This window comes from Anas acuta, chromosome 1 (assembly GCF_963932015.1).
Source record: "Anas acuta chromosome 1, bAnaAcu1.1, whole genome shotgun sequence".
Lineage (NCBI taxonomy): Eukaryota > Metazoa > Chordata > Aves > Anseriformes > Anatidae > Anas > Anas acuta.
The window spans coordinates 28,345,356-28,353,617 of NC_088979.1; positions in this window are offsets into that span (position 1 = coordinate 28,345,356).

Here is an 8,262-nt window from a genome sequence, read left to right on the forward strand (position 1 = left end):
GCATGAGCCCTGGCCTCAAGTCCACCCTTCACGTCGCCACGGAGAGTTTTCTTGAAGATGCAGGCAAGAGCTGCACACTTTTGTTCCTCATGAGCACTTGTTTGAAGGATGAGGGCCCCTGAACACACAGCCCGAGCACGCTGCATTTGTATGATTTATATGTGCGTTTTATACCACGTATGGGATGTATATATGTAATGCAGCCATGGCCCTGCCCTCCTCGGATGACAACATCGCAGTGCAAACATCATGGCATCGCTGATGCCAAAACACAAACATCATAAAACAATCATCACGCTATTGGGGCCATAAACATCACAACACCAAACCAGGCCCTAACAGGCTTAATTCATTCCTTTAGGCAGCGCTCCAGGAAAAATGACAAAAAAAAAAAAAAAAAAAAAAAAAAGAAGAGAGAGAGAGACAAGACAGGATGGGTGTGTGGCACATGCAGGTGGGGAGTGTGGGTACCTCACCACCCCTTTTCTCCCCAGGGTCCCCAGCAGGTATCTAGCTGCACTTTATTAAAACGGGCTCTTCTCATCCCAGACTCATGCATCTCAAATCGGAATAAACTCCTGTAACCACATTAGTCAATCCAGACAGATTCGTCCATTACTTAATGCATTACTCAGATTTCAGTAACAGAAGGTATGTGATCTAGAGTCAAGTTCTGTTATGCTTGGATGAAAATAAAAACAGTAAAAAAAGCTCTTGGTAACTGCACCTGTGAGACAAGATTCACTGATTTGGGGATGATGGCTAAATGTTTTCTAGCAAGTAATTAAAAAAATGTGCATCTCTATTTAAGTTAACAGCTTTGTTCTGACAAGCATGTCAAAGGCCTAATTGACTAGCAACAAGCTATCTCTGTCAACAGGAACCAACGGGACTTTTTCCTCATCATGGTTTCAGCAACTAGGTCTGGTCGGCTGCAGTTACTCCTCCAGTAGCAGGGCAGCATAAAGTATCCGTGGCTGTTCACTAGGAAACCAAAACAGTCAGGAAAAAAATAAATAAAAAAGAACTAAATATAAAATGAGGAAATCCTGTGCACTACCTCCTAAACAGAAAGAAAGAATGAGGGAGAAAAAGAGGGAGAGAGAGAGAGAGAGAGAGAGAGAGAAAGAAAGAGAGAAAGATAGAGAGAAAGAGAGAAAGAGAGAAAGAAGGAAAGAAGGAAAGAAAAGGAAAGAAGGAAGGAAGGAAGGAAGGAAGGAAGGAAGGAAGGAAGGAAGGAAGGAAGGAAGGAAGGAAGGAAGGAAGGAAGGAAGGAAGGAAGGAAGGAAGGAAAGAAAGAAAAAGAAAGAAAGAAAGAAAGAAAGAAAGAAAGAAAGAAAGAAAGAAAGAAAGAAAGAAAGAAAGAAAGAAAGAAAGAAAGAAAGAAAGAAAGAAAGAAAAGAAAGAAAGAAAGAAAAAGAAAGAAAGAAAGAAAGAAAGAAAGAAAGAAAGAAAGAAAGAAAGAAAGAAAGAAAGAAAGAAAGAAAGAGAGAGAATGAAAAAGAAAGAAAGAAAGAAAGAAAGAAAGAAAGAAAGAAAGAAAGAAAGAAAGAAAGAAAGAAAGAAAGAAAGAAAGAAAGAAAGAAAGAAAGAAAGAAAGAAAGAATCTATAGTTGAGTGTTTTGATTTAATCTCAAATTTATCTGTAAGAGTTTATGTGGGTAGGAGCTTAATTCAGTTTTCTGCCAAGAAATATCTCCCAACGGTTGCAAGTGGTTTGGAAATGAAGAAAATACATGTTAAAAGGTAACGAACCTCTGCCTCTCTTCATCCTCTCTTGGTTGGACGTCCAGCTGGGCGTTAGTGAACCTTTGGAGTCCTTGGCTTCTTCTTGTAACCACCTCTGCTGGAGATCTCCCTGCTGGAGGATGAGGAACATTTTGCTGTTTTGCTGTTGCTGCTGAAGACACCTCAGCCTCTCATGCCACATCACCTAAGACAGAGTCAGAGTCATCAAGACAAGCGTTTTTTTCAGTGCTGCCATCCTGGTTTCTGCCCCTGGCTTCCCTCTCCATATCCCTCTTCTCCAGCCTAGCAGGCCGACAACCCCAAGGTCCCAGGCCTGGCAGAGGGAATTAAATGTCTGACTAAAATGGGACTTCATAAGACTTATGCAGAGCAAGAGGACTTTCCAAGGTCTTCATCGCCTCCACCTGCAGGGGTGGTGCTGCTCTCCTCCAGGAGGCTGCTTGGAAAGGATCTTGCTTGCCTCGTGCTGAAGACAGCCCCTAGGGATGGTCCACGTTATTGAAGTTCAGTCTACAGCCCATCAAAGAGCACATGGATTGAATCAGAGATGATGATCAACACTGATAGTGAGAAGTGACCTTAATGTCATCCTTAATCTTAGGCCATATAAAGATACACACTGTGGCCACCAAGAGCAGCAAAACTCAGAAATCTGTAGGAGCTCAGCTCCACGGTTGGTCATGACCATCCCATTCTCTGCAGGCATTAAGCAGAGGAATTCAGCATGGTCACACCCCATGGTCCTGGCTACCAGCCTCCTCCTGGCACTGCCCGTGAGCATGTCCTTCATCAAGCCCAGCTTCCTGCTGTGTGCAGCCGGCTGGTGGGGTGACACACACCCCTCAGACCCAGCAAAGGAGACCCTTCGAGGCTGACTGTAAATGTCAGTGTAGAAATACCAGGAGAGTGTTTGGGAGGAAAGCCAGGAGGTGAGTTTGTGGGACTTTGTATCTGCAGTCTTGTCGATGTGTGTGTTGAAATCTCCCAGGATGACAAGTCAGGGTATTTCATCACCATTGTCAACAAGGTATCAGTGAACTCCTTTATGAACCCTTTAGTCTGTAGAGGTCTGTAAATGAGCATAAAACTCTATGTTAGCTTTGGCTCAGGTTTCTATTGTCAGATGAATGAATTCAAACCTTACTCTCAGCCTCGATTAGTGCTGCCAAATCCCACCCAGAGGAACTATCTGGGGCAGCAAACTGCTTTATCAAACCTCTGTACCCCTGTACTTAGCTGAACTATTTACCAAGTGCTGTGGACAATCTCCCTGCTTTGTACAAAAGACCATGCACATCCAGGGAGGTGTGCATACAGCACAGACGCTTTCTTCTGACCTTGTTCACTAAGTGACAGGCAGCCTCTTCCCCTGGGGGACAGTATATTCACTCAACAAGGACTATCAAATGCTCCTTTGACCATAATTGAATTGAATGTGTTGGGGCTTCAGCTGCTCACCTGCAGGAACCAGGAAGTATTGGATTTTTCCTCCTGGTGTGCATCTGGCTGCGTGTTTTCTCAATGGTTTCTTTCTTCCTCACCTTGCTCTGCAGTTTGGCCACAGATGGAGTTTCAACACTGAAGTGTGTAGCAAGGGTGCCTTCTGAGATGACAGAGAAATTGGTTTCCCTTTTTTATTTTTTTATTTTTCTGCGAGGTGTGCCTTTTGGACATCTCCTGAAACAGCAGAAGTCACTCCAAATGTAAATTTTAAAGCTCCGCTGTCAGCTAGGAGAAACCACTGTTCCCTGTAGCAGTGACAGAAATCCTCTTAGAAGGACTCAGACCATTTGGGGACACTTTTCGGAGATCCATCTATTCTCACCAAGGACGGTTTGGCACCTACACAGATCAATGGGCCCCTAGATAATGAATCCAGCAGCATTAACGTAAGTGCCAGCGGTATCCACAACTCTACAGGGAGTCAACCATGGGCAACCGGGTTAAGCAAGCAAGACCGTGGCTACGCTGCTAAGCAAAGGAAAGCACCCTTTTTCCGTGCTTGTAGCACATGGGTTATATGTAAAAATAGCCACTAGTCAGCAGCGCTATGTTATTCACATGTGTGGGCAATATGAGGACAAGTTTACTTCCAAATCCCCTTTCTCCTATTAGTCCCTTGCCTTTGATTTTATGTGGGTTATCCAAGGATGGAGGTTATCTGAGGACTTATTTTCAGCAACAGATATTTTTAAAGGACTGGAGGTTATCTGAGGTTTAGCTTGAAAATAACAGTACTTTGGAGAGTTTGCAGCCCCGCCCAGTATCGTTTAGCTGAAGATATGCCCACATGCACAACTGGTCAATTCAGTCTGGTAATTTAACAGCGTTGTTGAATTCCTCACTGATGCAATGGTTTCACTTGCTAACTTTTATAAATAACACTTTCTAAAAATCTCTGTTTACCCAGGACATCCTGGCTAACAGTGTTTTGGCACAGGTCCCTCGCTCCTTCATCATTTTTGTAGCAAGACCTCAGCATAGCAATCTGCACAGACATGAAGCTGTCAGCCCTTCCAAAACTCCAGCTCAACACACTGAATAAAATCTTCCTCAATAGCACTGGTTATCGACCCATGCTAAACTTATTCTTTACCTTCTGCACTGCCCTCCCAGAAGAGTTCAAGTTCACAGTCTCAGGTTTTCGTTCAGGAAAAACCCAGTGGGCACAGACTATGACATCTAAAAGTTCACTGTAAGCTGTAGAAAGAAGGGTGGCTAACAAGCACACTCCCGACACATTAAAACTATTCACAGCAGGGCAAAAATTCAGCTGAGCTCAGAGGTATCCTACAGGCAGAAGTCAAAGTATGCCTCAGACTCCTCAAAAACTAAGAGGCTTGATAAATAACATTGCCATCACCTCTACATGCAAGTGCACACTTTTTAGCTCCTTTTTGCTATTAAAAACCCAAAGCAAAATTCATGACAGAAAACAGAAGATGGGAAAAACTGTGACCCTATCCAAGATGCTGCCACCATGCTTTCTGTTTTCCATGTCCCACAGGAAAGGAAGGGGGAGCCACCTAGAACAGAGGTAGTCGTCTTTTCCAACACCAGCTGGATGGGGTTGGCATGTTTTGGTGTGTCCCAAACAGGTTTTACACCAGCACACAGCAGTATGTCCCCAGGCCGTGGGTGGAGCTGAAAGGAGCTTCTGCAAGGCTTCAAGCAGCCTCCAAATCCATCGAAGCAGCCACAAACCAGGATCCTGTGTCCTGCTACTTCCATGTAAGCAAACATAAGCGACTCGCCCTTTCTGCTGAAACCTGTGTTTGCTTTTGTTTTAATTGAGCTGCTGAAGAGAGGACACCGATGTGGCTAGAAATAGCATATTCTGAGGTCAAGAATTCAATCTGTTCTAGAGAGGCCTACTGCTGGTGCTCTTGGCAGGGCTTTCACGGTGCTGCAGTCAGCCAGTCCCCAGGAAGCACTCTTGCTCACGAAGCAAGAGCGGTGCAAGTGGCCAACATTTGGGCTTGGCTGCCGAACCAGAAAAGGTTTTCAAAACTTCAGCTCAGATCAACCTAAATCATTTTCTTGAGGCACAAAGGGATGGGGAAAACTGAAAAGTGTCCTTCACTTTTGTTTCACATCTCACCGTTTCATTTTCAGCCACTTGAATGAGAAGTAGAGGGAACAAAAGGCCAGGCAGGTCATTCATTTCATCTCTTTCCTATCCCATAACCCATCAGTCCAGGATATAAGTAATCCAAATTCACTTCTTTTTCCCCTTTTTCTGAAGAGGTTTGAATCCCCACCTCCTCCCTCTGATTCACAAGAGGGTTTCAGAAACCTTCCTCGGGGCACTCCAGGCATAACCTAAATGTCAATGCCAGCTGGTCCCCTGGAGAGACCAGGAGAGTTTCCCTCTCTGTGATATGTGATGGTGAACGGGCTCATTGAAGCTGAGGATGTGCGTTCAGAGCCACTTGGACAGAATTGCAAATCATACCTGGCCGCCTTGTGCTTTTGGCACAAGCCCTATTGACTTTGTGATTGTGTGAGTGGATTAGGACATCACTACAAGTCTTGTGAGTGGCCCCCATGCACACACAGCTTTTCAATCCCATGGATTCATGATTCATTAGAGGATGACAGTAATTACATGAATGGATTTTCTTGTTTCATCTCACTTTTTAAAAAACTTCAACTATAACTGGAGGGAGACTGTCCATCCCAAAGCCCCAGGCTTTGGCCCAGTGCTCCACATGCCTGAAAGCTCATGATAATGTTTGGTATAAGGCTTGCTAAAGCCTGGGAAGACTGTGAGAAATTAAGCCTCACTGCAGCCCAGCTCCACAGGGTACTGAGCAGCAACATATAATCAGGAGTAACATTTTGGGGTCACTGTATTTGATGCTGGTTGAGTATACCCTTGTGTTACCCTCCAGTGGAGACATATAAAAGCACTTGGAAAAAAAAAGACCTAAGAAGCATTTTTTTTTTCAAAAACAAGAGGGAAAATGGTAAAGCATTCTGATGGAGGTGCCAGTTTGGAGAGGGTAACATCTACATTTTTATTTAGCCCACAAAAACAAACAAACAAACAAAAAGAATGGAAAGGGAGACTTTCATATGTACTTTGAGGAAATTGTTCAGCATCAAGACAGAGCAGGGAAATGTTCAGATTCCCTGATGGAAAGAATACCATAGAGTTTCCTAAGGTGTTCGACATCCCCATTCCCTGGGCAACAACCTTAACCTCAGTCTTGGCAGAGGCACAGAAAAGACTATCCTAAAATGCAAAAAAAGGCCCAGGGTCTGAGGGGATTCCCTGTCCCTCTGAGCAGTTTGTGCCCATCTGTGTAGCTGCCGATAGCAGTCATTAACTCTTCCAAGAGAAAATAAGCACTGTTTGAAAAGGGAGGACAACAGCAAGCTTTGCCTAGCCAAGGAAGGACCACCAACGAGTTGTTGTTGTGTTTTTTATTTAAGAGCTTATTTTACTAAAAGGTGGTAAAATGTGTGTCCTTGTGAAGCACCCTACATGTACGTCACTTGTGGGACAAACCGCACTTTCTTATAAACACTGGCATGCATGTGGCATATGACCTTTGTTCCCGTGGCAATTTTGTTCAAGAGAAAAATATGTATCACTAGCTCAATATGTTTTCTTAGAGTGTAATGCTTATATTAGCATAACAGTGTCTTACAGCATCACTACAGCTAAGCTTGTGTCAGCATTTCCATTACAACTAACCCTCTTCAGGACTGTTTGGATGGAGCAGGATGTGTAAAGGACTGTTTAGGGGCTGAGTTTCAGTCTTAACTTTGAAAGCGTTTGTTTTTGTTAAATCAGAAGACAGCCAGGCTTCTTGGCCTCACATTTGATCAATCATGACTTAAATCCTATTCTGGGCAGTGGTGGTTTTGTGGATGGGATTATAGCTATCTTTTCATAAATAGGAAAAAAATCCTGCCAAATAACATGATTTTAGCATGAGTTTTGCAGTATACATTGCTATTCCTACAGGCCCAACTCCTGGCTTGTGTAACTTCTGAGAAACTCCTATTTAACATTTGTATATTTGTTTGTTGCTCTGTAAAAAAAAAAAAAAAAAAAAAAAAAAGATTTCTGAGAAAAAACAGGTCACATGAACCTTAGAGATTCTTATACCCCACATCAAATATAAGAACTGACAAGACTATTCAATTTAACTGATATTTTTAACCTATAACATTGAGAGGTTATAGGCCAGCGACAACACTCATGACACTCAAAGAAGTTAACTGACAGCGTTAGTCATGTGCTAAACAAGCAGAAAACTCAGAAAACCCTCAAGCCCAACCCACATAACAACCGTAATTTAATCAGGGATCCTGAGTTGCAATATGATTACAAGTTACAGAAAGGACAGAAGCTACGTCCATGGCAGCCCGGGGGTTTTGCTGGGTTTGAGTGCTGTGCATATATTTAACAAAGAGACAGTCCAGCACTGGGAGTGTTTACGGACAGACAGTTCAGACAACTAGAAGTCCCTGGAGGATAGGAGGGTGGTTGTGATTACACAGAGAAGCTGCAGATACGCATCAGAAAAGAAATTTCCACACGCACATGTAAATTAAACTGTTCTGACTCAGCCTATCACAACTGCAGATCTTTTGAAATATGGGGTCTCTCATAGTTTGGGGAATATTTTTCAATGCAAAACTCTAAAAGAAAAACAAGGTGGATAGTGGTATAATTCACATTTAATCACTATTTATCATGTCTGATGACCTTAATATTTCGGTAACACAAGGCATGGTGCTAGCGATTGCAAGACATAGCATGCATGAGGAGCTTTTCTACTCAGAGAAAACCTTTATCTGACATCAGGCAGGAATTCATGTGTCTTTAGCAGTATATCAAAAGATAGCCTCAATTATCCTCTAACATATTGGGAAATACCCACAGGTGTCTTTTCTCCCTTCCTTGCAGATATTCCTGTGTGCTATGAGAACAGGCAAACTGTTTCTCTTAAGGAAGAGAAAGGGAGAGAGAGAAATTATTTGTCAGTGAATTACAAG